Source organism: Plectropomus leopardus, chromosome 18 (genome assembly GCF_026936395.1).
Source record: "Plectropomus leopardus strain MGB_pleo_1.0 chromosome 18, ASM2693639v1, whole genome shotgun sequence".
Classification (NCBI taxonomy): Eukaryota; Metazoa; Chordata; class Actinopteri; order Perciformes; family Serranidae; genus Plectropomus; species Plectropomus leopardus.
In genome coordinates this window covers 18,394,265-18,420,951 of record NC_142193.1, presented here as the reverse complement: position 1 = coordinate 18,420,951, position 26,687 = coordinate 18,394,265, and the positions used below count along the sequence as shown (strand labels likewise).

The following is a 26,687-nucleotide window of genomic DNA, read 5'->3' as shown; positions in this document are numbered from 1 at the left end:
TGTGGAAACCACAGAGAACCCCGGTGATTTACAGACGGGCCGCCTCTCTTTTGCTTTCTCCCCGGGTCTCAGTCTGACTGTCTGTCTCCCGCTGTCTCTACATCTACAGTATCTTAGCTCTCCATCTCACGGTTGCCTTATCTGTGCCGATAACAAAAAGCCTGGAATAACCTGGGCTGGTGTAAGACTGATAATAGATTAGTAAAAGATAGTCACAACATGGGTTTATATTTAAAGCTCTCTGTTTTTTTTTTTAGACTTTTACAGTAACACATCTTCTCTCATAATGAGCCGTTAAATTAAATTGTAAAGATTTTTTTTCTGCTAAAAGGTAGTTAAGAAAATGCCCTGAAAAAAAGGAAATTCTCATTAAATAGGAAAAAAAAATATCCAGAAAACAATTTAGAATCATTATAATTATATATTTACAATTATGCTACAAAAAACCCCCTACATATAGGTTTTTAATTTACTGCACTTTGTTCGGGTCATATTCTTGTTGGCTTTTACTTTTCTTATTTTGCTTATTTTCAGGTGATTTTCTTGTAACTTTTCACTCATTTCTTGTTATTTTTGGGCCATGTTGTTGTGAAGTTGCTTATTACCTTATATTCTCAGGTTTCAAAGGGTTAATGAGGAAACATAAATGTTAAGTTTTAAATAATGATGTGCATGCAAAATGTTCTGAAGTCAATCATAACCAAACACAACCTTTGTCCTTTTGCCAGTCTCATCTCTTTGATTGGGAGTAAAATCTGTCAGTCTCAGCTCTGATTGGCAGGTTGCGTGTAAAAGGCAGAGTTTTGGGGATTTAGCCTGGGGCGCCTGCGGTCAGTGCAATATGTGTACTATAAATAATTTTGACTGTGTATGTTGTGTGATTGTGTGTGTGAGAGAGAGAGAGAGAGAGAGAGAGAGAGAGATTTACACACACACACTGGGCTCAGGGCTTCCTCTCCTGTGAGCGTCTGCAGTCAGAGTGCAGGTACAATAGGGAGCATTGTTCAGCTGGCAGGCCCCTGCGTGCCGGCTCCCCCTCCGTACCTGAGCACAGAGACAGGTGTATTTCTCCTAGTCACGCATAGCCCTGCCACACTCCCAGCTGCCTACACACAGCCTGCCTCTGAGATCACACACACACACACCTAGAGGAGCATCAGACAAAAGCTGGCATATACTACAGATACTCATTTTCACTCCTTACAGTAGATCCCTTGTGTGAACCTTTAAAATTCACATTTTCCTACTTCAAATTTAGGCCCTTTGGGGAGTTACACCCCCAAAATTAATGTCCCTCAAAAGGCAAAGTTACACACAGACAAAACATGCATGCAGCTGCACACTCACTATAGAACATTTTTCAGCAGGAAATTATTCTGTTGATAATTGGTGCTTCACATTTGATGTTTACAAGGTGTGCTCTTTGACACAGAAACCCAATAAAAGCGAGGCACCTGCAGGCTGAAGAATTCTCATGGTCACACTATAAGGCTTCAGGAAGGGTGTGTTTGTCCAACGAAATTCCCCCTTTGCCCAGCGCAAGAGTGTGCGTTATAGGGAGGAAGGAGGAATGAGTCATGCACATGTCAGTTGTAACTGCACAGCCAGTCCAGGCCAAAAGTTCATTTAATTTCTCCGTAAGTAGGAAAACATGTTTGAGTAAACATGAGAACCCCTGTTAGAGTTTTGATATCTTAATGCAGTGCAAGGGAGGGGGAAGGAGGTGAGATGACGAGCTTTCAGAATAAAGGAAGTATTTAAAAAAAAAAAAAAAAATCTTTACATTACAATCGAATGTAAAGAATAACATAGTGGGGGGGTCATTGATTACATGGTTTCCTTTGAAAGAGCCTCCCTTCCACAGAGCTGACTCCCTGAGGTGCTGGAAGGACTCCAGCCCTATCAGTCTCATAGCACAAGAGGATTAGCTCTTTATCCTGGGTGATTCTAAAGAAAAGAGGTACACGCCACATTATGTCTTATTATATAGAGTAGGCACAAGCCATTTTTTAAAACCAGATTTCACATGAGTAATCTTCACCCGCGTCACTCTGAAACCTCGCCATGACCCCTGTTTAGCTCGCCAGTTCCCACGGAGAGGCCAACAACTTGACGGAAGTCGACATATTGGCCGTAAATGAAATTGAGCTGCCAACATGGAATCCAAGCTCAGGTTTCTTGGCTGATATTTACCGAATTAATTCCCAGGTGGATGTAGAAATAACAACACCCATGAAAAGTGGGGGAGTGGGAAAATTAAGGAGGGGGGAAGGCAAGTGTGGCAGGTGAGTGAGCCTGTACCGCAGGCCATTCCAGTGAAAGGGCGTGCTGTTATTTGGAAATACTCAGTGGTGGAATATACCAAAGTACATTTACTCAAATACTGTACTTATGTATAATTTTGAGGTACTTTAGTTTTTTCTATTTCTTTTCATGCTACTTAATATTTCTATTCTACTACATTTTAAAGGGTAAATATGTTTTCATTTCACTACATTCATCTGACAGCTTTGGTTACTTTACCGAATAAGCGTAAACATAGCACTTAAATCTAATTTTTTGTTATAAACTGAACTAGCTTAGCAAACATTTTATACAAGCAATGCTGTGATGATTAGTTGATTAATCAATCAGTCAATTCACAGAAAATTAAATCTCAACTATTTTTGATTTTTATAATTTTGAGTTTTGCTCTGAGTTGTTTTGATTTTCTTTTATAATTTTGATTTTTTAAATGTTTTTTCTTCTTTTTTAATATTTTCTTTTTTTTACCATTTAGAAGTTTTTGGGATGTTTTTTCTTTTTTTCTTTTTTTTTTTTTGCTTTAAGAGTTTTCTTTATTGGGTACTTTTACTTTAAATACCTGAAGTACATTTCATTAAGTATTCTTACTTTACTTAAGTACCATTTTCAATAAAGGACTTTTACTTGTAACAGAGTATTTTCACAGGGTGGGCCTTAGTACTTAAGTAAAGGATCCGAATACTTCTTCCACCACTGGAAATACTCTTCATTTCTCATCTACCCTTTGGTTTCCACATCATTCCACCCCCTCTTATTAATGCACATCATACTAAAAGATGGGCTGAGGAGGTAGTGACGGTATTATTGTAACCTTCTCTGTCTTTCGGTCTCAAACGCTCTTGCTCTCGATCCTGTCGCTGGAGCTCGTGCACTCAGAGCCACATAAGGAAACATTTGTTCCCAGTCTGGTTGAATAGAGCCTTGTGTTGGAGGTAGTCAAAGAGATACAAGGGGATAGGACATCCAAACAGTCCAACACAAGAGCTCTGCTCTGAAGCCCCTCTCTGTCTGAGCCGGGCCAGTAATGAATGTCCTCTAGTCTTAATCACTCTCAGAGCACACACTGGAGATATGACTGACTCCATTGTCCTCCTCTCTATGTTTTGTATGTTGAAAGCAGAAGTCGTAGAGGTCATTGCTTCCAGTAAATATTAGATTTGTTTCACCAGCACCAGGTGATCACTGTGCCGCTTGTATGGCCTCTTCCACACATGCATTTTTTTTTTTATTCCTGCATCATACGTATTACAGTTGTGCTTCTTGATATGTGTGTTTGTTTGTTCAAGAAACAATTAGTGAGGATTAATGCTAAATATCATTGTATTACAGTCAAATGGGTTAGTTTATGGAACAGCTGTATTGTTTTTTTTATAGGCAACATATTGAAGCTATGTGAGCTGGCAGAACAGTTTTTGCTGTGTGTGTGTGTGTGTGTGTTATTCAGATTGATCTGTTCTTGTTTGTCTAGAATATTTAATACTTGATTTGATCGAGATGCATTTGGTGGATACTGGGGCAGCTATTGGGACTATTTATGTTTGAAATTAAGTTTTTTTTTTGATAAAATAAAAAAAGGGAGGCTAGAATTTGATAAGTATTCCCACTTCTTTTTGATTATGAAATACTTACGTTCTTTACTGTATATATTCTAATGTGTATTCTGGTATTTTTCTTACTTATATTTTGTTGTTATTCTCCCATTTTATACGTCAACTTTGAAATTAAGATCTAAAACAAAAAACAATTTGTTTAGAACTGCTTGAAAATATGTTCCCTCCACTTGCTCGGCCTTGTTTCCCCTGGATTCTCTGATGCATTCCTCCTTTTCCTCCCATCTGTGAGCAGCGTTCAGAATAGTTTTGTGCTCTCTGGATATGATTATCCATGTCACACCAATCTGGAAAACATTTGTGTGCACATTAGCACATACCTAGAGACACATACTGGCGTGAGTAGAGACATTGAGGGGGAGGATGCACTTGCACACTCACGTACAAGGCAGCAGACAGACATACACACATTGAGAAGTAATGCATTTTTTATTTGTCACTGGTTGTGATTGCTGTGCATGAAAGTATGAGGAACCACCACCGCTGTTGTTTACATTCATCACATCATTCTAGATAAGAGATCATTCCCTCTTAATTACCTCTGCAAGATAATTGCCTCCGCTAATGCTTTAATTCAGCCTTGATTAATGATTAATGAGCCAAGGGTGCAGAACAGCTTTTGTGCAAGAAGCGAGGTCAACACAGTGAACCAGATAAAAATGTGTAACCTTCCTTTCCTTTCTTTCTTTTTTCTCAAAAGGAAAAAAAAACCTTCACACAGCAGCGGTGGCTTAGGAATGCGAGACAGGAATGCTGTTGAGTTACTATAAAGGGGGTTTGATCACTGAAAACAATGTCTTTGTGTTTTCATCCCCAGCTCTAGTCACGCAATGCTGTGTGCGCAAACCTCCAGCAACTTTTCAACCCCGGCACACAAGAAAGCCATCAAGTACCTGCAATTGACAGAATCGCGTGCAATTCAGGTACTCCAGGATTGCACTGGAGCGCGGCCAAATGGGGATTAAAGGAAAAGGTGGAGTGGAGCCTCACCTGCTGAGAGTGTAACACACACTGTGGCCTGTGATTGGAGATCAGCAGCAGTGGTGGAGTGGAGGGTAAAGCCACTTTAACTTTATTTATTTGGTCATTTTTGGCAGAAATTCAAAAGATCTATATTCCTGCATACATGTAAGCTATAGGATGATACAATGTAGTTTGTTGTACATTTTATGGCGAAAAAAGAAGGTCGATTTCTTAGATGAGGATCATCTGTTTAAGTCAAAGTGTGCCCACATATATTCATAATGTGTTCTTTTTGATAACTTTTAGCCATCATCATCATCAAAGTTAATACCATAATTTACAGTCATACATAATGTTCCAGCGGAATTTAAAATGACATATGTAATCTTTTTCATTTCCCTCTACACAGTCTAACACATGACAAACCCATAAATGATGTCAAAAATCACCTTGAGGTTTTTTTTTTTTGTTCTGTTACATTTAATGACTGAAAATTAAATTCAAGTTCATTTCTGTTCTAATTTTAGTGTTCGAGGCTGCACTCCGGTCCGAGGAATCCACTTCTTGTTTTGAGCTTTAAGGGAAGCTATCATCCCAGAAATACAAGCAAGCCTGGAGGTGGTTAGGACATGAAAGTGAGGTAAGAAAGACAAGAGATTCATTCATGGGAAGGTGATTCAAGGCACCGACATCCCTGTATCTCTGCACAGCGACAGAAGATCATTATTACTCACTCACACTGCTCACACAGAGCTCACACGCAAACCTGCGATCAAACTGACAGCTGATGAGTGATAGCAGCAAGATTATAACAGCCTATTTTCATGACATAATAAGTGATTTGCCAGATGCAAATAATAATAATAATAATAATAATAATAATAATAATAATAATAATAATAATCATGCTATTTTTTTTTCTTTTGGTGTATATATTTTACCTTATTTGTGTTGTATGTTTTTTAATGGACTGTGAGTCTGGCTAAAAGATGGATTTAATAATAACAATAAATAAAATCATCAAAACTCAAATGATTAAGATTCAAAAAACAAAACAAAGAAACAAACAAAAAATGGCAACAACAAAAACAACCTCAAATGCTCAAATGATTGATAATTCCAGTAGCACTTTTTTATTAACAGGCATGGATGGACTACTGTATGGGCCTACAGGGCACAAGCCCAGGGACCCAAAGTGTCAGTGGCCCCCCTGGCCTTCACCTGCAAAATGTCTTTTTAAAGGTAAGGACCGGGAAGAGACTCGGAATGACCACAAATAGATACAAAAAGAGCAAAAGAGATGCAATGGAACTGCAAAGAGACACAAAATAACCTCAGAAACAGACAAAACAATAACAAGATTTCACAAAATGTGTACAAAGTGACAGGAAATGTCCAAAAATGCACAAAATGATCTTAAAAAGACACAAAACAACCTCAAAGAGACTCAAACAACTACAAAATGACATAGAACCACAAAGATGACTAGTAATGACTAAAACAACATTAAAAGACACCCTAATCCTAAGAGTCATAAAAGACACAAAACCACAAAACAAAAAAACAAGAAACAAACAAACAAAAATGAAACTATGCAAAAACCATGGGAAAGCTCCCATGTTGGAGAGGTGTTGGGGCCCATCTCACATCTCACATCTCACAATCGGCCCGTGTGAACAGGGTTGATTTAATCTATGTTAATGTAGTTTTTTTTTTTTTTTTTTTAAAGTGTAATAAGCAGACACATTTTGCCCTCCAGTGTAAGCAAAATTAATCACACTGCTTTCTATAACAGCCAGCATATTAAATTGTATCAATATCACCCCATATATGCTAACATTCAGTGTATATATTTTCTCTTTCGCCATTTTCAAAATTTTTGATCTCGCATTAAACTCGTGTTCGCAAATATTTGGCAGTAGCCACGATATAAACTCAACCTACCATCATGCCTTGCGCGCCTACGTTGCCTGGGAGCAGCATGTGCTGCGCTGCTCTGCTCCAACTATGGCTCATTGCGGCTCAAGCTCTCCACAGGAGCGCACCGTATCGGCTACAGAGACGCTGCTTGGAGCTCCAGCAGAGACACCATCACAGCGCTGGACCTCAAGGAAGAACCCGCTGCTTTTATCGCTTATTGGAAATAATCAACACTGATGGATTCGATTGAAAACCAAAGCGGCGATCGCTTTACGCAAGGATACTTTGGACGCATATAAAGGATTAAGCGCTGTCGTTACAATACTGACACACGTGGAGGAGTTATTATTATTATTATTATTTTATTATTATGATTATTATTGGCAAAGCTTTATGATGGCGACAGCCGATGGATTTAACTCTTTAGCAGTGACTCGTCCTGTTGGATATGAGGAAATACTGCTTCTCACACGGGATGAGTGGTGTCCATTTCTCCTGCTGCCCAAGTCCTGTTGCTGGACAAGTCGTTTGCAGGACAGACGAGTCTCTTGGGATACTTAGCGCGTGTGGCCAGTGTCATAGATGGGCAGTACCATGATTTTGGAAATCGATATTTGTCGCTGTGGATTTTGGCACAAGGAATGGAATATCCTGGATTATATTTTGAAATCGATGCTCAGCAGACGTCAAGCAGTTTGGATAATGACATCTCATCCAGCAGGTGAGAAAATATTTTTTTTACCTACTACTGATATCTTTTAGGAAGTGAAATGTTATAATTTGACTTAATGTGTGTCAGACATTCACGATGCCACTATTTATTTATTTTATTATTTTAGTTTGAGACCTGCAGCTTAGTTAGTGCATTATGTGGTTTTCCAAAGGGGTCCCAGTTAGGAATAACTCAGTATTACTGGCTATTATTTCACAAACAAAATATGGAAAAAAAAAAAAAAAGTCCGACAATGGCTGTTTTGACCAAAGGTTCTGTCATTATCTTCCTACACACCCATTTGGCCTACATCTTCAATACCAAATTACACCTGACAATCAAACTCCTCTCACATGGGGCTCCTCAGGACAACTCTTAGCAAGCTAGGGTCTGATCTGAGTCTATGGAGGGGGGCGTGTTTGATAGAAAACGCCCTGATCTGTTCCACATGTTCAAGTTCACCTGTTCAGAAATGCTCTCACACTGCTCCGTTATTCTCTGGGTTCATTGCGCGAACATCTTTCACCCTCAAAAGTGACTCAGTTGAATGATTTAGTTAAATGTCAGACTCACTGAATTTTCAAATCGAGACCTTTATATCCCGATGTGGCCTTACACCTGCAGTGCCAGGTGTCCGCAGACCATTCACAGAGCCAGGACCTGTCATAACTTGTGAAAGACCAGGTGCAGCAAAGCAAACTAACAGTGTGGGTACAGTGACCATGCAGTCCACCCACTTCTCCAACAGTGAGTCCATTCAGGTGAGAGTAAATCTGTCTCCAGAGCTGTGCCCACATGTGAAGCGGCTGTCAGGAGTGGCACATGGCATGTAGAAGAGACCAGCCTTAAGCTTTGGCGAATACACAGAATGATTTGGATGATGTGCAGATTCTTAAGTTTGAGTGCGACTTGCAGGTGCATGTGATGCGTTCAGTTGTACCTGTTGTGCATGCAACATAATGGCATCTATAGTGTGTCCATGCAAGTTATCTAATGGAGCTTCCACCTTCCTCTTCCTCTTCCTCTTCCTCCACCCCTTCAACTCTCACTCCTCAATACTTCCTTAGCAATGAAGAATTCCAGCTATTGTCGGGGCAGGGGACAGAGCCCCACTATATGTCTGTATACAGCGCAGTGCACAGACCGAGCCCCCCCCGACCCCACGCACACACGCACACACACACACACACACACACACACACACACACACACACACACACACACACACACACCCACACCCCCTCCATTAAAAATCTTCTCCAAACAAGACCCCCTTTCTCCACTGAAGAGGGACCCTCTGTCTAATGCCAAGTGACTCTCATGGCCAGCATTGACGGTGGGACACTTGCTTCACAAAAGGAGCTGAAGTGTCAAATAAACTCGGTCAGAGCCCCCGACACACAAGAATTCCTTTATCTGGCACCCTGGGAGGCAGACAAAGACAGACTTTGTGTCAGTGAGCAGGCCTTGACTAAACACTGGGGCTTTTTTTTTTTTACTCCTCTTCTCACAACTTCTGCCTCTTCTTCTTCCTCCTCCTCCTTTTGTGGTTTGAACAGCGGAGCGGGAGCATATCTTTTGACGTGACCCCGGCTTGCCCCAGCATCTGTCCTGCACACAGCTAGCATCACCCCTGTGCTGCTGTGGAAGCAGATACACCCATGTGCTCTCACACACCCGCTTCTCTCACGCACACATCAAAGCAGACAGAATATTTCAACGCAAGCACTTCTTTTTGGATACTTTTGTTTATGTCTTGGTGGAGAACTGAGGATAGCAAAGCAAGAATTTGCTTTCTCACAGGGCTGAGTGTGCTGGCTGAGCTGTCATATGATATGCTTGTGGTGAACCGCAGTAGAGAGCCATATACACACCAGGGTCAGACTCACTTAACAACCCCGTATTTATGCCGCTCAACATTTCCTAGGAACTTTCTCATCACGTGCCGCTCAGAATTGGCTACATTGTCATCTGTAAGAAATTAAAACACAATGATATACAATAATAATAATACCAGAGCTCCTCACACCTTCAGTTTGGGCATTTTTTCCACAAGTTTTAAACTGATTTACACAAGTTTCCATGACTTTAATAATACACCTGGACAAATCAGGTAATACACCTGGACAAATCAGGTAACACAGACTTTTCACACTATGCAGGAATTCTATAGACAAGGCAAATTTATTTATAGAGCACACTGCATACTTAAAGGCAACCCACAGTGCTCAGTCAAGTCAAAGGTCATTGTAGCCCAATCACAAAACCAGTCCCAAAGGGCTGTACAAATAGTAATTCAGTTCAATTTGAATTTGATTTTCAAAAATGTCAAAAATCATAAGTGGGTTAACAACATAACATATCCCTCTGTCTTTGGACCCTCACAGCATATAGGGAAAAACTCCCCTAAAAACCCCTTTGAAGGGGGAAAAAGGAACTTATATTGGCTCCTTGAAGTTAAAAACCTACTTTGAGAGTCCAAAATATTGGAAAATTACCTCATATGGCGTTGAGACACGGTGAAGCAGCACCACCAAGTTGTGGCCCAGAGCTGGACCTGGCTGGCCTCAGTGATAGACATGTGCATCAGGCCCCCAGGCGTGCTAATACAGGCCTGCCAGAGAGCGATAGTCCCCAGCACAGTGGTTAAGGTAAACAGATCGAGTTGCTGTGGTCGAGCGTGTTAATGATGTGTTTATGAGCTTAAGTTGAGTGGTGATTTATCATGTCTAAACTCCAGGCTCACCTCAGGTCCTTGGCCTTGGTAGAGCCCAGTATCTGGCATGTGTGTGTGTGTGTGTGTGTGTGTGTGTGTGTGTGTGTGTGTGTGTGTGTGTGTGTGTGTGTGTGTGTGTGTGTGAGACACTGCACACAGGTGACAACGCAGACTGAGCAGTTTGACCTAACGGTGAACCGATGTCATGACCGTTTTTGCCCACTTGAGAGAAATGGAAAGCGAAAGAAACATTTATTACGTATTATTGACGCCTTGTTTTTACAGCAAAATGTGCCCTCAGCGTTACCTCATCAGGTCTGCGGGGCACGCAGCTCAAATCGCAGGAAAATATCCTTCCATCATTAGTGTCAGATAACCTTTTAATGAGCTCCATGAGAAATATCAAGCTGTTGTGTGTCCTTTTCATATAGAGCACCATTTACACTCAGCTTGTGTGTGTGTGTGTGTGTGTGTGTTTAGAATGGGCTCTAAAGTTTGTCTGAACAGGAGAACTGTCATTTATTAGTAGTGCACGAACAATGGGGAGCTTGTCTCCGGGGTGGTGGGGGCCAGAGGGGGCCAGAGGGGGCCGGTGGAGCCAGGGGAGGGTGGCCTGAGATTGGGCAGCAGCCTCTGACCAAGAACAAGCCCCTGTCTGATGGAGAGAACTGCTGACCCTTCCTGAGTAAAATGGCACCTTTGTTTCGAGGTGTATGTGTTTGTGCCTATGTGTTTATGTGTGTGTGAGAGAGAGGGAGAAGGAGAGAGGTTTTGAAAAGCTGGAAGCACTGTGTAAAGTGTTTTTTTTTGTGTGTTTTTTTCCTCAGCGCCTTGGCGATTTTCCCTACATTTGTGATGTTCTCTTAGCTGCAAGATTTGGGATAGATTCTCAAGGAACATGTGCAAGAAATGGAGGCAAATTTATTACTGATATGGCACAAAATCAATATTCAGGGTTACTGCAGATCCTTTAAGACTTTAAAGGTATTGAATACATTGATCCAAAATGACAACCTCAATTGTTATTAAAATGTCTTAAATTAGTCTTTGAAAAGTCTTAAAATGCTAAGATATAGGAAGTATGACTTTTAAGAATTGTTTTTCTGACATTGCATTGTAAAAACTGCATTAACATCACCAAAAAGTCACGTTTTATGTCACAATAAATATTAGGCAAAATTCTCCCGTTACTTGAGTAATTAATGTCAGTTCATGATTTCTTTCCTTCAGCTGCTAATGTAAATTAGTCTTAAATTTCATTACATGTGGCATTTAAAAGGTCTTAAAAAGTATTAAATCCTATTGAGCAGCCAGCTTCTCAGAATTTGAAATTTTATACATAAATGCACAGCATGTATTCACTTTAAGACCTTTTACTTCAAAATGCAAAAAAGAGGTGTCCAATCCTTCCATCATAGAGCAAGTGCCTTCAGTAATACACAATTGTGTAGCACGCTACACAAAGCTATAGACCAGTGTGATGCTATGACACCAGACCCACTGCTTCAGACTAATTAGCTATTTTGTGTTTTCCTCTGGCCTGTTGCCACAGTCTGTGTGGTGCTTTCCTCCAACTGGCCCGCCAACAATTGTCTCCTCTCTAATGATGCTCATGAGGGGAGAGATGCTTTGTTTGAAGACATAGATGGGAGAGGGGAGGAGAGAGGAGGAGTAAATGCTGGTTGAGTAATGGCAGCAGATTGCTGATTTCCTACAGGGAAACCGCAATTCACGTCGAGGGTGGCGTGTGTGTGTTCAGTATGTGTATGTGTGTGTTATCCTGCTTTGGGAGTTATCAGGAAGTGGAGGGCTGAGAGAGACAGACAGCTTGAGTTAGAGTGTGGCAGGGTGCCCTAGAGGAAGTGGTGAACATGAGTGGGGGATTCTTCAGAAGTGATGCCTCTGGGTGCGACACTTAAAGCTTTGATAAAGCTCCCTGTGCACCTGGTGTTTAGAGCTTTTTTTTAGCTGAACTCCCTCTGGTATGGCCCACCACGCTTTTACTTAAGTCCTTCTACCCCTTCTGTCCCTGACCTCCTGTGTAAGCACTGAACTGAACAGGGATACAGAAGAATGAGGGCATTGGGGAGATGGAGAGTGCAGAAAGGTGAAAGGAAGATGGGCGGAGGACAGGCTCTTTTCCCCGCCAACACGCCCCTCGACACACACAGAGCAAACAGACGCACAGTGCAGCACAGGGGCATCTCTGTCGGCCCGGCAACAGACAGACAGCACACCATTCAAACTGCTCTCAGCCACAGGAAGGCTGCGCGCACCACCCACCTCACTACTGTGGATCTGCACAGGAGTAGTTAATAAGAGATGCTAAGAACAGGCTGAAATTGTAGCACAGGGTTTACTGCACACGCACAATGTGGTGAAAGTGAATTAATTTTGTTTTTCATAATATTTAAACACAGTGCAGAAATATATAGACATAATATAGTTTATTTTTGATGATTTTTTTTAAATTATTATGACAACATTTTAGTTTAAATAATAAAAAACACAAGAAGAAAAAAAAATCATAAGAAAATATATTTTTTTTTTTTTTTCCAGGGGATGTAAAAGTTCACCTTTAATATAAACTTGGAATGCGTGTTTGGGTGGTGAAATAAGGGCATACGTGACATTGTTTACAGTTTCCCTTATGTCCTCATTAAGGTTGTCAATTAGCACCACAGATGTTTTTTTGCATGTGTGTTCCAATGGAGGCTCCAGGTGTATGGTGGTGGATCTTTAGGTGTCCCCTCGACCTGCCCTGGTGCGAAAAAGAAAGTCAGTGATTTTGCAATCTTTAAATAGCAAACATTCCTCCTCCTGTTTCCTCTCAAAGCGACCTCACTTGTTCTTTTCACGCTCTGGTTTTGGAGGGAAAATTCCTTCCTTTGTGTTCCTCTCTTACAAATGTCACATTCCACCAAACCTGTGACCATATTCGGCCTTTACTTTGCCGGGGTGTGGGTCGCCACAGCAACGCCACTGCGTTTCAACGAGTCACACCTATACAAGTAAGCCATCCTCATTGAGGGCTTTTTTTTTTTTCATTCGATCCACTCTTTCACTCCTCCTCCTCCCTTTTCTTTCGTCCTCAGTTGGGGAGGATAAAGGAGACATTTTCAGTGTGAAGAGGAGCGTGAAATTTCCTGTGTGACCTCCCCGGGACACGGCGGACCACCAGGCTCCTCAGATGACTGTGTATGTGTGCGTTAAATCCTGCGCTTGTGTGGGAGATCCGTGTGACGCACGCTGACAGCCTTTAGTGCGTGTCTGTTTTTCTTTGCTTTGTGTTAAAGGAGATTGAATGAGGTGGCGTTAACACTCCTCTCCACAAAAAAAGTGCAATTAAGTTGGATTAAGTGTCCTGACATTTAAGAGGAGCACACGGATAATCATGTCACATAAAGCTGTAAGCTGGGTGACTGGGAGGCAGATGCTCTTCCAGTAGGCCTGTGTTTGGCCAAGTTTTCACAGTAGGCCTCTGACAGACATGCTGTGGAAGTGGCTGTCAGTGTCCCTGACCAGAGGCGCAGATAAGCATACAGAGCCAAAGTGCTGTAATGACAGCTACATCAACTGGAGGCAGTCCAGACGTCAGGCTGTCATCACAGGGCATCACTCATTTAACGGGCGGGGCGAAAAAAGGACATTCATGCTCCTCTGTGGGCTGTGGCTCATTGGATTTGTGTCACCTTTGATGGGATTAAAATGTTATGACTAGCCGATGGGTTTTATGACATCTTATCTTATGAAATCTTTACTTTGTAGAAGAAATGTCATTTAGAGACAGGGGCTGTGTTGTAGTGCAGTCTGCGGTTGAGTTTTGGGCTGTGCATTTGTTAGACTCTGCTGCACCCCTGTGGATTAGAGCGATAACAGAACAGTAGTTTTCTGGGCTGTATTTCCTCTTCTGGCCACTGAAGCTCTGTGGTGCTAACTGGCAACCTTAGTCAGGACATGAGGATTTTTTTTTTCCCAAGCAGGCTGTTTTAGTTGACAAAAACAATAAACACAATAATAAGTGCATTAAAAAGCTGTAAACATTGTCACTTATGCCCTAATGTCATTATACAAAGTAATATAGAAAATAAACATTCCATATTTATATTAAATGTACAACACTGTGAACTTTTACATCCCCTGGACAGTAATTTGGATAATACTTATTTAAGATTTTTATTTTATTATTTTTCAGTTATTTTTTTAATTATATTTATATAAAAAAGTAATAATTATTTTTAAAGAAATTGTATATCATGTCTATATTGCACTGTTTAAATGTTATGCACCAAATCATCACCAAGTCAAATTTCGAATAAATACAAAGTTACTTGGCTATTAAACAATTCTGATTCTGAATCTAAATCTAAATAACAGATCATGGCTACTCGGAATATAATAGAAATTCCTCCCTTTTTAAGCTAAATTTACATTGTTGTCTTCTAGTGATCCATCTATTATCTGTAACTGCTGTTACTATTCAGGGTAGCGGTGAGTTGTAGTCGATCCCATCTGACAAGATGCGGGTTACATGCTGGGCAGGTTGGCAGTTCATCACAGTTTCAAAAGTGAAAGTAGAAGCCAACCCCAGATTCAGTCTCGTTTGCTGTGTCACGTCGCGACATTTGCTTTCTGCTCGTGGCCCCAGGTCGCTGCCTTTTTCAAAAAACTCTCACCTCACCTAAGAACTTTGCGAGTACATGCCCAGATGTTCCTAACACACACACAAAAAATAATAAATAAAAAAATCCATGTAGGCAGTAGAGTATCTGCAGAAAATACCCTCTTTTTTTTAAGGAAAAATCTGCTTTTAGTCTGAGTTTTTGCAAAGCTGATGTATGAAATATCAGACAACTTTGGCCTCATGTTTTCTTTTAATGTTCAAACCTATCTGTATTTTTAAAAGAATTAAACACATTATATAAACAGGATGTGTAGTCAAGTAGACTTGTTTTTTCTTCAACGAAGAAAAGAACAAGTCTACAGAACAAGTCGGGGGAAAGAATTAACAGGCTAAAAGATGTATTTTATGCATTTCCAGTTATACTAAAAATAGAAAGTAATCAGCTCAAGTTAAACATAAACAGAAGATTAAAACAGGTCCAGAAATAAAAATAACATCTATACCACTGTTATATTTGTATTTTGGGTAGAGTTATGTGTTTCTTTGCAAGATGGGTCAGTTTATGAAATACCTAAAAATTGTTTTGATGTTAAGAATGATGAATACTAATTAAATTAACACAAAAACAGCAATCCAAAGTGAATGTCCATAAACAACACAGCTGACCTTTAAGCTACAAAAGCATGTCACTTTCTTCAAACACCACTAGAGGTCAGACTTTGATCCCTCCACAAACAGACTGGAGGAGTCCACTCTTTACTTACTACTGTATAGTTCGATACAAGTTGGGTGCCTGGTTGTCAAATACAATGCTAATTCCTCAGTGTCACTGAAAGGTTTTCTTCTGTTTCAAATTGTAGTGGGTACAAACTTAGACAATTACAACCATGTTCTGGTACTTTACCCGCCTGCCTTTTTTCTGCCCTTGGCTCCTGAATGCATAAAACACAGCTTCATTCTTGTCTTGGTCTGTGTAAAATTAGTGCAGTACAGTTGACTATATTACCCACAAGGTGTCGCTCTTGCATAAGAATGTGAACAGGCAGTCTTCTACAGTGAAGTGTTCTACTGCTGTTTCCTCAGATATCCACAGTGATGTTAAATCTGCTGCAGGAGAAATCCATGTTGCTTTGCTAAAAGTTGCGTCACACATTCATTTTTGGACTTGTTTTTCAATATGTTTGCTTTTAAAATCAGTAAGCAAAGTGAAGCTGCCAGTGTCTTAGCACAGTAAGCACGTCTAAAAGTTTTCCGAGTGGACAAAAGCTCAGTTTCATGTGTGATCACTAGATGGCAATGTGGTAACATGAAATACAGTTCCCCTTTTGAAAGTAAAAGCTGCTTTGCATGTCGGGGTAACCCTGTGATCTATAGAGTAATGGATGTAGATTGGCATTATTATCTTCTTATTGCCCCTCATTCCAGCTCATCTCCCTTTGAAGATCAAAGTGGCCATGTGCCTCTGTGTGTACCGACACTGATAAACCCCGAGTGAACTTCAATAAAACCAACTGTTCACTCTGTACATCTGTCGCTCCCAACCCTTTCCCGGTCTTACAAGTTGAAATGCTGTTGAACCAGCAGAGCCAGCCATTGTGGAGCACTTCATGTTGATTGTTCAAAGTAATAAAAAAACAAAAATAAAGAATGTTTTCGGCAAAGTTGGAGATGTAATTTTAAATGTAGGGTAGTGCAGCTGAATAGCAATGTAAAACATCAGTGACAACCATCAGCAACCAGTCTGACTGTTTGAATAATGATACGGAAACTTGGCAAGGCCTCTGGCTTCCGACCTTACCAAATGAGACTGAATGAGAGAAAGATACAGGTGACAAGGTGAAGAACAGGTGGGGCAGCTTATGTTTGGGTGACAGTAATAGTGCAAGTATAATGCGGCTTACAGTTTAGTTCCCACAGATGTTCTGTATGTGTGTCTTAGTTGAGCACATAATGTGCAAGCCTAAGTGATATTTCGTAATTATTGTTGTTCATTGTTTTATGCATGTGGTAGAACTTGTAAAACTTGCAAAAACTTTTTTTATGTGTCTAGCTCTTTACTGCAAATTCAACTCCTCATATCTTCTGTGGAAATATGACAGTTTCAATTCATCTGCTCCTGATTCCACTCTTCTGAATGAATCTCCTTTTTTTTTAAGAGCTCTGTTTTTTGGAGGGCCTAGTCTTCTGTTTCCTGTCAGTGTGTGCCCTGCATTGTTGAACGGCGATCAATTTGTGTTCAGCAAATCAGATTTCAGAGTATGTAGTCTTTCAGGTTCCTGTCAGATGGAGATCATGGGAAACAGTCATGGGAAAAAGTTGCAATCGTAGCTGAATCGTTCAGCTGTAACCGTGTGCACATTCATGTTTAATACAAATTGTTTCACCTCACACAGTTGTGCATCCACGCTGCACTTCATGTGTGCACACGTGCAGTCGGGAATATTAACATTTTGAAACCTGATCATATTTACTGGATTTCTTTCAAAATTGGTGGAAGAAGCAAATGAGCAACATTAAAAAAATAAAAAAGCAACATGAAATATAAATAAAATGTTACATGAAATTTACCTAAGAATAAGCAAAAAAAGAAACAGAAGAAGCGGACAAAAATGACCCTAAGAAAGTGGTCAAAATAAAGATTTTTTTTCTGTAACATAATTTCAAATATATAATAATAAGATTATAGTTTCCCAGAGGTTTTTCCCTACTTTTTAATCATGTAATAAACTCCCAAACCCAAGAACGCTAAACCTCAAATTTATGATGTCATCAAATATAAAGTGTGGAGCTGCTCCTTTAATAATGAATTCAGAAAGATATCCTAGGTGACACTCAGAGCACCCAGGGGAATGTCCTGACTATATGGGTGGATTTTCTGTTTCGGGACTGAGAACACAACAGAATTAAACTCATTTGGAGATTAAAAAAAGAAAACAAACATTCTGTTGGTCCACAAAATCTCCCATTAATTCGTTGTCCATGGAGCAACTCCCATAAGTTTGAGACTTCTCTGGTTTGTGGCTTTTAGAGAAAGTAGCTCATTTCCACACATGTTGATTGAACTTTTCGAGGCCATGGGAACAACATTTTGGAATTCTTCATTTAGGTGGTGTTTCCCTTTAAGGTATAGGTTTAGTGTATTTGTGTGTCAGTAAATTATGTGTGTACTTTACGCACATAGCCACACCTCTTTCAGTGGTACTAGTGTATGTCAACTTGTCCGTAATCTACAGCTAATCAGTTTGCTCCTTTTGGGTTTGTCACTAAGGGGACTTTAGCCACCTTGAAGAGCTGGCTGTGTGCACACACACAGAAAGGCATGCACACACAGCCTTCTGCATAACCTTTGTAATATTTCATACTCTGTGTGCAATTCCTCCGGATCCCTCTTATCTACCTTCCTTTCTGACCAAAACCAAAATCAAATCCAAACTGTGGTCTTATCAGAGGTGCTGGCTGCTATTTGCCTCTGCGTCTGTTCTCTTTCTTTTTTTTTTCTCTTTTTTTTTTGTATTTATTCTCAGTGAAAGTGCAAGCTTGTCTTTGTGGAGAGCTTGTTGACATTAGCACCTGCGTCAGATCTCATTCATATTCGGAATGACAATTGCTAACCCACAACAGAAGTCAATGGTTGCAACACTGCTCCCAGCTGCTTTATCATCTCCATCTCTTCTAAGTTTTCTAAAATTCCTCATCTCTTCATAATAATCGATCATCTAAATCCTTCAGCAGCTTTTGATAACAGCTACCGCGAGCTAGCCGAGGCTGAGAACCTGACCAGACGTGTCCAAGGCAGGCAGGTACTGTGGGAGCTCTTGCCTTGAGGGAAGACTTCCATGTTTTTCCCAAGCTGTTGTTTATAGCCGACAGTATGTCGAGGCATGGCAGGGCGGGCAGAGTGAGCAAGTCAAGGTGGCGCTTCAGTGGAGATACAAAGGAGGAAGTGTTTATCTGTCTAGTCGATGTCTGCCGGTCAAGTTAATCATCTACACCAGCTTTCTGTACTTTGCAAGACTTTAGGAAAACATTTGTTCATTAGCTGCATTTTTCACATTTCAAAACCTCAGAATGCATTTGCTGGCTGTTGCATTAACCACTTTTTTTGCAGCAGCACTTTGAAGCATTACATGGTGAGCCTTTTTATGTAACTATTTCTTATGGCCCTGCGTCTTTGCTCCCTGTGGTTGACATTAATTGGGTTTTTTTAGCGGCAGCAGCAGCAGCAGCAGCAGCAGCTCCTTCTTAATGTATGTAGCACTCCCACCCTTTGACACTCAACACACTGGGTAACCTCCAATGTAACACTGGGTAACATTGGCATCACCTCAATTAGAAACAGGGGAAATCCTAGCACAATGAAATTGAATAACTACATCTTCCCCTCTGTTGCTAACCCCCAGTTGGGTCTGCAGCTTTCAATTGGTTGCGGCCTAACTGGGGTGCATGTGCATTGGGGCGTGGGCAGCTGCAGAGTCTGGAGCAAGACTTGTAGCGAAGCTGGTGTACACGCATGTGCATGCATTCACATACACCAACTTATACACCCATGGAGGACATTAGAAGTGGTGAGCGGTTGTTGTAAGCTCTGGTTTCATTGCAGTGTTAGGAGGGGAGTTTGTGTGAGGTGGGTACGTATGTTTGTGTGTGTTCCTCCATTCCGTTTACAAAGCCTGCACTCCTCCACTGTAAACTTTGCCAACCTCGCCTCTTCCAGACATCTGTCTCTCCCTCTCACACACTCTTACATATGCCTGTGCCACCTTCTCGATTAATCCCCAAGTCCATACAAGCTGCAACTTGAAATCCAAACCCAATCTGTGCATATTAAAATGGTTAATCCACCTCCTAATATAATTACTTGTACAACTGTGACATTTCTAAAATCTGGATAAACTGTGCGTTATGTGCACTGTGCGGCCTGTAAAGGCAGGGAGGTATGTGGAAGTAGCTGGTTTCACATGTTTACTGCTACTCGGAGGCTTGGTGTAACGCCTGGTGGCCTTGAGGACAGGGCAAAGGCTGCTAGGGTGAGGTCGGACTTTTCCAAACCCTTTCCATAAGTGTGGCGCCATGCATCAGACCGACTGGCCTGCGCTCTGGAGGACGAAATCTGGTGGAACCGGGGGAGAAGAGGCGGAGAGCCGATTGAGAAAAGGTTTTGGAAAATGTGAGTGAAGTGGTCAGGGACCTGGTGGATGGCAAGTTTCCCTCCTGCCAGCTGCCAGCTTATCGACTTTAACGACGTGAGCTAGCGATGGCCAGTCCCTCTGCCCCCTGGGTCTCTGTGTCCTTCATGCCCGCCAAGGCAGCAAGAATGGCAGCAGCACACCAATAAAGCCCCACATGGTTCTGATTGAGAGGTATTAAAGTTCCCGTTCGCTCACTCGCGTTCACAAAATTACGAAGATCAAAGAAATGGGAACAGTGCGGCACATTTGATAATCTTTATGCCTCAAATGTCTTGCTTACTCATATTGTCCCGGTGCAGATTTCTTTAATCATCTTAAGAGAAGGTTTGATTTTAAAAGTTTGGTTTAAAATATATGGATATCACCCTGCAGTTAAACTGCTTTTCCAATCAACAATGAACTGTTTTAACCTTTGGTTTTTGTGTGCCGTGGGGCATTGCAGGGCAAAATGATTTGCCAGTCCCCTTCCTACTGTAATTTTCATCCCACCTTCCCTATCACCTCCTTTCCTCCGTTTTGCGACTGAGCTGTTTTGGAAGGAGCTCCGGGGGCAGCATTCATTTAAGAGTCAGATATAAACAGGCATTAAAAGGCAGCATGGTCTTAATTAGCTGAAGCTGCTCGTATGTTTGGTGTGATTGTGTAATGTTTATACTTCAGTGTGTGTGTAAGTGAGTGTGTGCACGCTGTGTCAGGCCACCGTGCTAATCACCCGCCAGAGTTTTATTGCCCTGTGTGATGTTGTAACGATGCTGGAGTGAGACAGACGCCTGTCACAGTGACATTGATGACTGATAACTGTTAATATAACTGAGAAAAAAGTGTTCACGTAGCTTATATAGCACCTTTATAAGTATCCTTTACCCCGCCATATCCTAAATCTGGCCTTGGGGCCAATCGTGGTCTTCGAACCAATTTTAAATGACCTTTCGCTTGACTTTCAAGTATATGTGACCGCACAATATTGATTAATTAAGCAGTATCACTTTGGCAGGACTGTCATACAGTTTTGCATCAAGTAGGAACTATGCAGTTAAAACTGATGTTTTTCAAAACGGCATGATTACCTAACAGCAGATATTTGCTGCTAGTTAGCAGACATGGCCACGGCAAAGAGGTAAAAAGTCGTCAGTGAGGACCGCCGCTTTCAGGGAAGGTCAAAAGTGAAAAACTTTTCTCGAAAGAATGAAACAGTTGCGTTTGTCTCATTTTCACTTTGTACAAAAAAAGCATCTTGCTTCAGGGTAAAATTCACATCTGGCCCCCATTCAAAAAAGTTTGGACACCCCTGCTCAAACCCTTATCCTAATCCTACCCCCCTGTGCACCATTTACCCTAACCTTACAAAAAATGTTCAAAGTGAAAAATTGGTGACACTGATTTGTCCTCCCTCACAAACATTTTGCAGATTTGCAGAAGTTGCCTCCATGTGTGCCTCAGTTGTCATATTGCAGGGTTGTTTTGCAAAAGGCAACAGAAAACACATGAGCTGGCAGAGTTTGTGAAGCAAAGTAGTGCAGTTTAAGCTGCAGTCTTTGAGTGCAAACTATGTGCGTATGTGTGTGCCAGGGCCAGCAGTGTACTCGTCAAGGCTTCCTCATTCTGACCACAATTTCTCAGGTCCACTTCAGGGATCCTACAGTGATTATGAAAATAAAATATGCTCTTCTTCTGTAGAATTACCTGCCACTCAACTGTACAGTACAGCAATGACATTTGGCCCGGTCATAAAGGAGCTACAAGAGTCATAAAAACACCTTACGATGTCTGGATTTCTCTAGCCAGGCCATTAAGCTGTAAAGCCCTATTGTAAAAATCTAGATTGAACCGATATAGTTGAGGAGAGTGCAGCAAAGATGAAAAGGGCCTCGCTCTGCCATACTTTCATAAACCTACAGTGGGCTTGGCTTTTACCGGGAAGCACAAGGGAGAATTCTTTGAATTCCCCGGCCTCACACCCACACTCTACTTTTGCCGCCCTGCAGCCAATGCGTCTGGCTACATGGGCTTATTTGTGGCACGTTTGACGTCACGGAGAGATCAATTAGTTGCTCAAATGAGCGAGTTGTTGCTTCCCCGGCGTAGTTTAAAAATCTATTTTACTTTATAGTTTGTACATTGGACTGAATCTGTAGATAAGAAAAGTGTATGTGGACATTTAACCTGGCACTCACTATTAGCTACTACAGTGTAGGTGGGCCAGATCACACAACTGTCTGACCATACTGGAAGCCATCCACATGTGCAAGTTTGGACGCACCAACCTCCTGCTTTCTTCCTTTGTCCCTCACCTCCTCTATCTATCTTTCTAGAATTGTTTCCCAGACCCAGACATGTCCATAAATAAACGGGGTCTCCCTCTCCTCAACCAGACCCAAGCCATGTTTATGTTCAGGCCTGTGTTGGGGGGAGCCATCTGGACCACTGGGCCCACCTCACCGCTTCACTCAGGGCTCAGGTGGATTCAAGATGTGCCACCAAACACCAGCATCTGCTTAATGGACTAACACAGGCTTAAAACATAACCACTGGATCACTGGAGATATGTTTTTTAAACTTTTATTGAAGATTAAACAATCCTCGACTCGTGCCCTGCAAATTTTAACACTTTGCAGTCTTAGCGCAGAATATAAAAACAAAACAGCTCAGAAGAATTTTAGAGTTGCAGCACTTTTACAGATATTTATTCTGCACCCGGACTGCATTAATTAAGTTTGTAAATGCACTATTATTGCAAACATCTTTTCATTCATAATTACTCCAGAATACAAACTGTACCTCTCGATGTGGATGGCATAATCTCCCAGTTCCTGCTTTACTCTTACGCAATCTGTAACGAAAATGAGAGAAAATCTGTCATGACAGACAGTGGAGGAGATTTGAGGTTTATTTACATTAGCTGGATGTGGTCTCCTGGTCTTCATTTCATTTGGTCCGCAGGAGCCAGGCTATTAAAACTAATGAACACTTATTACCCCGAGTTGGATCCTGAGCTCCTTGCTAAACATCCCTTCTGTAGCTGTTTGTTTTACTTGTACCTGATTATTCAAACAGAGCAGTAAAACATGTGGCAGAGCCTTTGCCTCTGGTCTTTACAGGTAGTCTCATAAACAGTCTGATCTATGATACGTGATTGGACATGAGAGCCACAGTTTTTATACGAGCAAACACGGGTGGTCTTTGGTTTTCTCCACTAATCATCTTGGACTGAATCCAGTTTTTATTTAAGGTGCAATCTGATGTCCCGTGTGTTGACTAGTCAGGATGCTAAGTCATCATTTTAAAAGAAAACTGTTTAGTGTTGAACACATTGGAGTTTTGACAAACCTCAACGTCTGTGTGCATTTTCATGTTCCTCGTATTGTTGGGGGGAATGCCAGATTTTCTTGGAATGCGCAGAAGAAGACAGCTGCTTTGCAAATGTGAGGACACATGGAGACTCCTCAGAAGTCAGCTGACACACTGTTTTATGTATTGTAATGGTTAATAGCGTTGACAAATACGACAGTGTGTTTTTTGTTTTTGAGAATTTCTTTGCTGATGTGAAAAGAATCGATTTAAATGTGCAGAGTGTAGGATTTTGGGGGATATGTTGGTAATGGAATGTGTTAGAATAAGGACGTTTTCTTTAGTGTATGTTCATCTGAAAATAAGAATCATTGTATTTTCGTTATTTTAGAATCAACTGTTTTATGTACATAGGAAGCTAGTCCTGGTCTGCGGAGAGTGCCGTGTTACACTGCCATGTTTCTACTGTAGCCCAGAGCAGACAAACCAAACACTTGTTTTGGAGAGGAAGAGACCTTTGCAGATAATTTGGCTCCCCATAAACATCTCCTGAACTTCAGGATCTTAAGGTTTTAGAGAAAAAAGGTGAGCACACATTAGCAGGTGCTGACACGTCTAACAGTGTCAGAGACACACTGATTTGTAATGTTAAGCTGCTTTTTTAAGTGTTTTTACTGCTTTAAATCACCTGGTCCATTTAGCTTCAGGTAAAATAGTATTCTAACTGGGAGAAGGATCAGCTGGTTGCAATCTGCACTATGCTCGGCGAGATGCCACCAAGTCCCCCTAAATCTGACACGCTTTTCCTGTAAATGTGCAACATTTTCTCTAACCAGGAGAAAAATACATGCCTCTGCGAAGTGAGCGGACATTCAGATAAGTTTATGTTTTAAAATGATGCATTATGTACTGTATGTAGTTTACAATGTAAAATCTGCCACCAGTTTGACCTAGTGGCCCTTTTATCATGGTTTCAACACCACCAGGATTTGCTTGCTTGATGGCTTTATAATTGTTTGCTGATCGCCAGGTGTCAGATTGAAGATTATAGCCACAACTGACAGATGCACAAGGTACTGTAAGTGTGTGTGTGCATACATCCACGTGTGTTTACATGACAGCTTTGATGTGTCACTGCGGATCATTGTTAGCATTAGAGAGCGTTACTGAGTGACACAGGGAAGTGTGTATTTTTCTCCCCTTCGCTGGGACCTTTGTGCTGCATAAATCAACCCTGAACAGCTCGGGTATTGTCGAGGGAAGGAAAGAGCCCTTTCTTCTGACTCCTCTCCCGACACTTGTGGTTTTTAATATGATACTAGCATACGGAAAGCATGGTCAAATAAACAGCGTGTAAAGTTTCCCCGTGTCTGTACCAATCCATCAAAAAAGAGATGGTGCTCGACTTTCATTGTCCCGAACTACTTCACCCCCATCAAAACCCCTCCCACTACCTTGTCATCCCCAGCTGGAATTTCCCTGGAGTCTGAGTTGGCCATTTGTTTCAACCTAATAAAATATTGTAGAAGGTATGCCACTTAATGGCACCTTTGTTTGTCAAATTCAAGATAAAAGAAATGTGCAGCTTTGAGAGAAAGGGGAAGAGAGAGTGATAAGCTTGAAAATGAGAGGCGCATTGAGAGACTGAAAGAAAAAAAAAACCTTTCCTGTCTGCATTTCTGCCAGTGACATTACCTCTGCAGCCCTGAAGAGGAAGCATATCAGCCCTTTTTGCTGAAACCCTGTATGGTGAAATTAAAAGGTAGGGCTTCATGGGCTGCTATGTCTAGGTCAAAGCGCTGCTTCTAACACTCTTGTATTGCATTTCACTTAACATGCTATCATTGTAAAAAATCTGTAATTAGATATAGAACACAAGGCACCACACCTATAAATCTAGCACGATTATAAAGGCCTGTGTTGGCTTGATACTCGGACTCCACCTACGTCAGTGGCACAGCTGGCACTCTGTGACTGTGTGTGACTTGTGTGTGTGTGTGTGTGTGTGTGTGTGTACTCACAGGTTATAGACTATACCAGTCCCTGTTGTACTTAGTCATTCTGCAGCTTTGCACTAAATAGTTTGGAGATCTCACAACAGCACGGAGCCCTCTTTTACAACCCAGCTTTCCTTGTTTTTACTGAAAATCATAGAATGTGCTGGCAACTCTGCAAACAATGGAAAAACAGATTAGAACATGCATGACGTGACGACAGAATATTTAGTGCAGGAGAGGGCCCTGGGCAGCTGTGTAAAGTAACATAAAGAAACGGAGAGCAGGAAAGATATGGGCCAAACACTGTGAGAGAACATCGAAGGCATGCCTTTGGAAAGAGTTTCAAGTCCTTGGAGTGTCTTAACCTAGCTACTGGTGGAGGAAATACTGAATCCTCTCTGCAGGGGCCTTCCTCTGTTCTCTCCCGGAGAGAGGGTGCCTCTGAGAGTGCCTGATAGCACACGTTTTTCTTGGATGCCGCACAAAGTCTTTCCTCCATCTCCTCACAGATCTGAAGACATATTTTTATCACAGGACAGATGACAGGGGTAATCCTTTGGTGTCCTGCCCCAACTGACCGTTCACTTCCTTGTTTTGTTTTGGTTTCCCTGTCTTTCTTTACCCCCTCTTATCAGCTAATCCCTCCCTGTATAGAACGGTCAATTAAGAAGCTTAGTTTGATAGAAAACGAGACCATTTTGGATGCTTGAATGAGTGAAAGTGCAGTGAAAAGCGGGGTTGTGACTGGCCCTCCAGATGAAGAAAAGAGAGAAATGGAGCCTTTTTTTTTGGTGGGATTCATTTACCAAAGGAGAGTCTGTGTTGCCTCCCAGAGGTTAGAAACTGAGCATTGAAAAGTGGCACCAAAAAAAGAGTCGAGAAATCTCTGATTTTGTTACACAAGTGGTTCAAATCAGGGATTTCGGACGTCACAATCGCACACTTTTGTAACTGCAGCATTGCTGACCTTATCATTCCTGACCTTTGTCTTGATGCAGAAAAAATGGCACAGCAGCATCTTGCACACCAAACACACACACACACACAGTTTCTGATCTGCTTACTAAGATTAGACACAAATGATCCTGCTTATGACGCAGCAAAAATGTGTGGTTAAGATCCATAGAATTATGGTTTTAAAGCGTTTAGCCATCTACTTTTGTCTGATTAAGGAAAACACATTTCCCAAGAGTAGTTTAACTAGTTGAAGCTGTAAATTTATTTGAATCAATAGTAAATTATTTCAAGTAATATGTCCAGTGAGTAAGATTTAGGGGGATTTAGTGGCATCTAGTGGTGAAAATTGCAAATTGCAACCAGCTGAAACTCTTCCATGTTAGAATTCCTTCAGTGTTCATTGTTCA

The 26,687-nt window shown here is 41.3% G+C and overlaps 1 long non-coding RNA gene across 1 annotated transcript in view; it reads left to right on the top strand.

Moving 5' to 3' along the window:
• Positions 1–26,687, top strand: part of LOC121957084 (uncharacterized) — a 147,985-nt gene that overhangs the window by 79,386 nt on the left and 41,912 nt on the right. Inside the window, exons 2-4 of the long non-coding RNA XR_006106734.2 lie at positions 4,732–4,969; positions 5,405–5,517; positions 6,021–7,518. This is a non-coding gene — a long non-coding RNA (uncharacterized LOC121957084). The remainder of the gene's footprint in view (positions 1–4,731; positions 4,970–5,404; positions 5,518–6,020; positions 7,519–26,687) is intronic.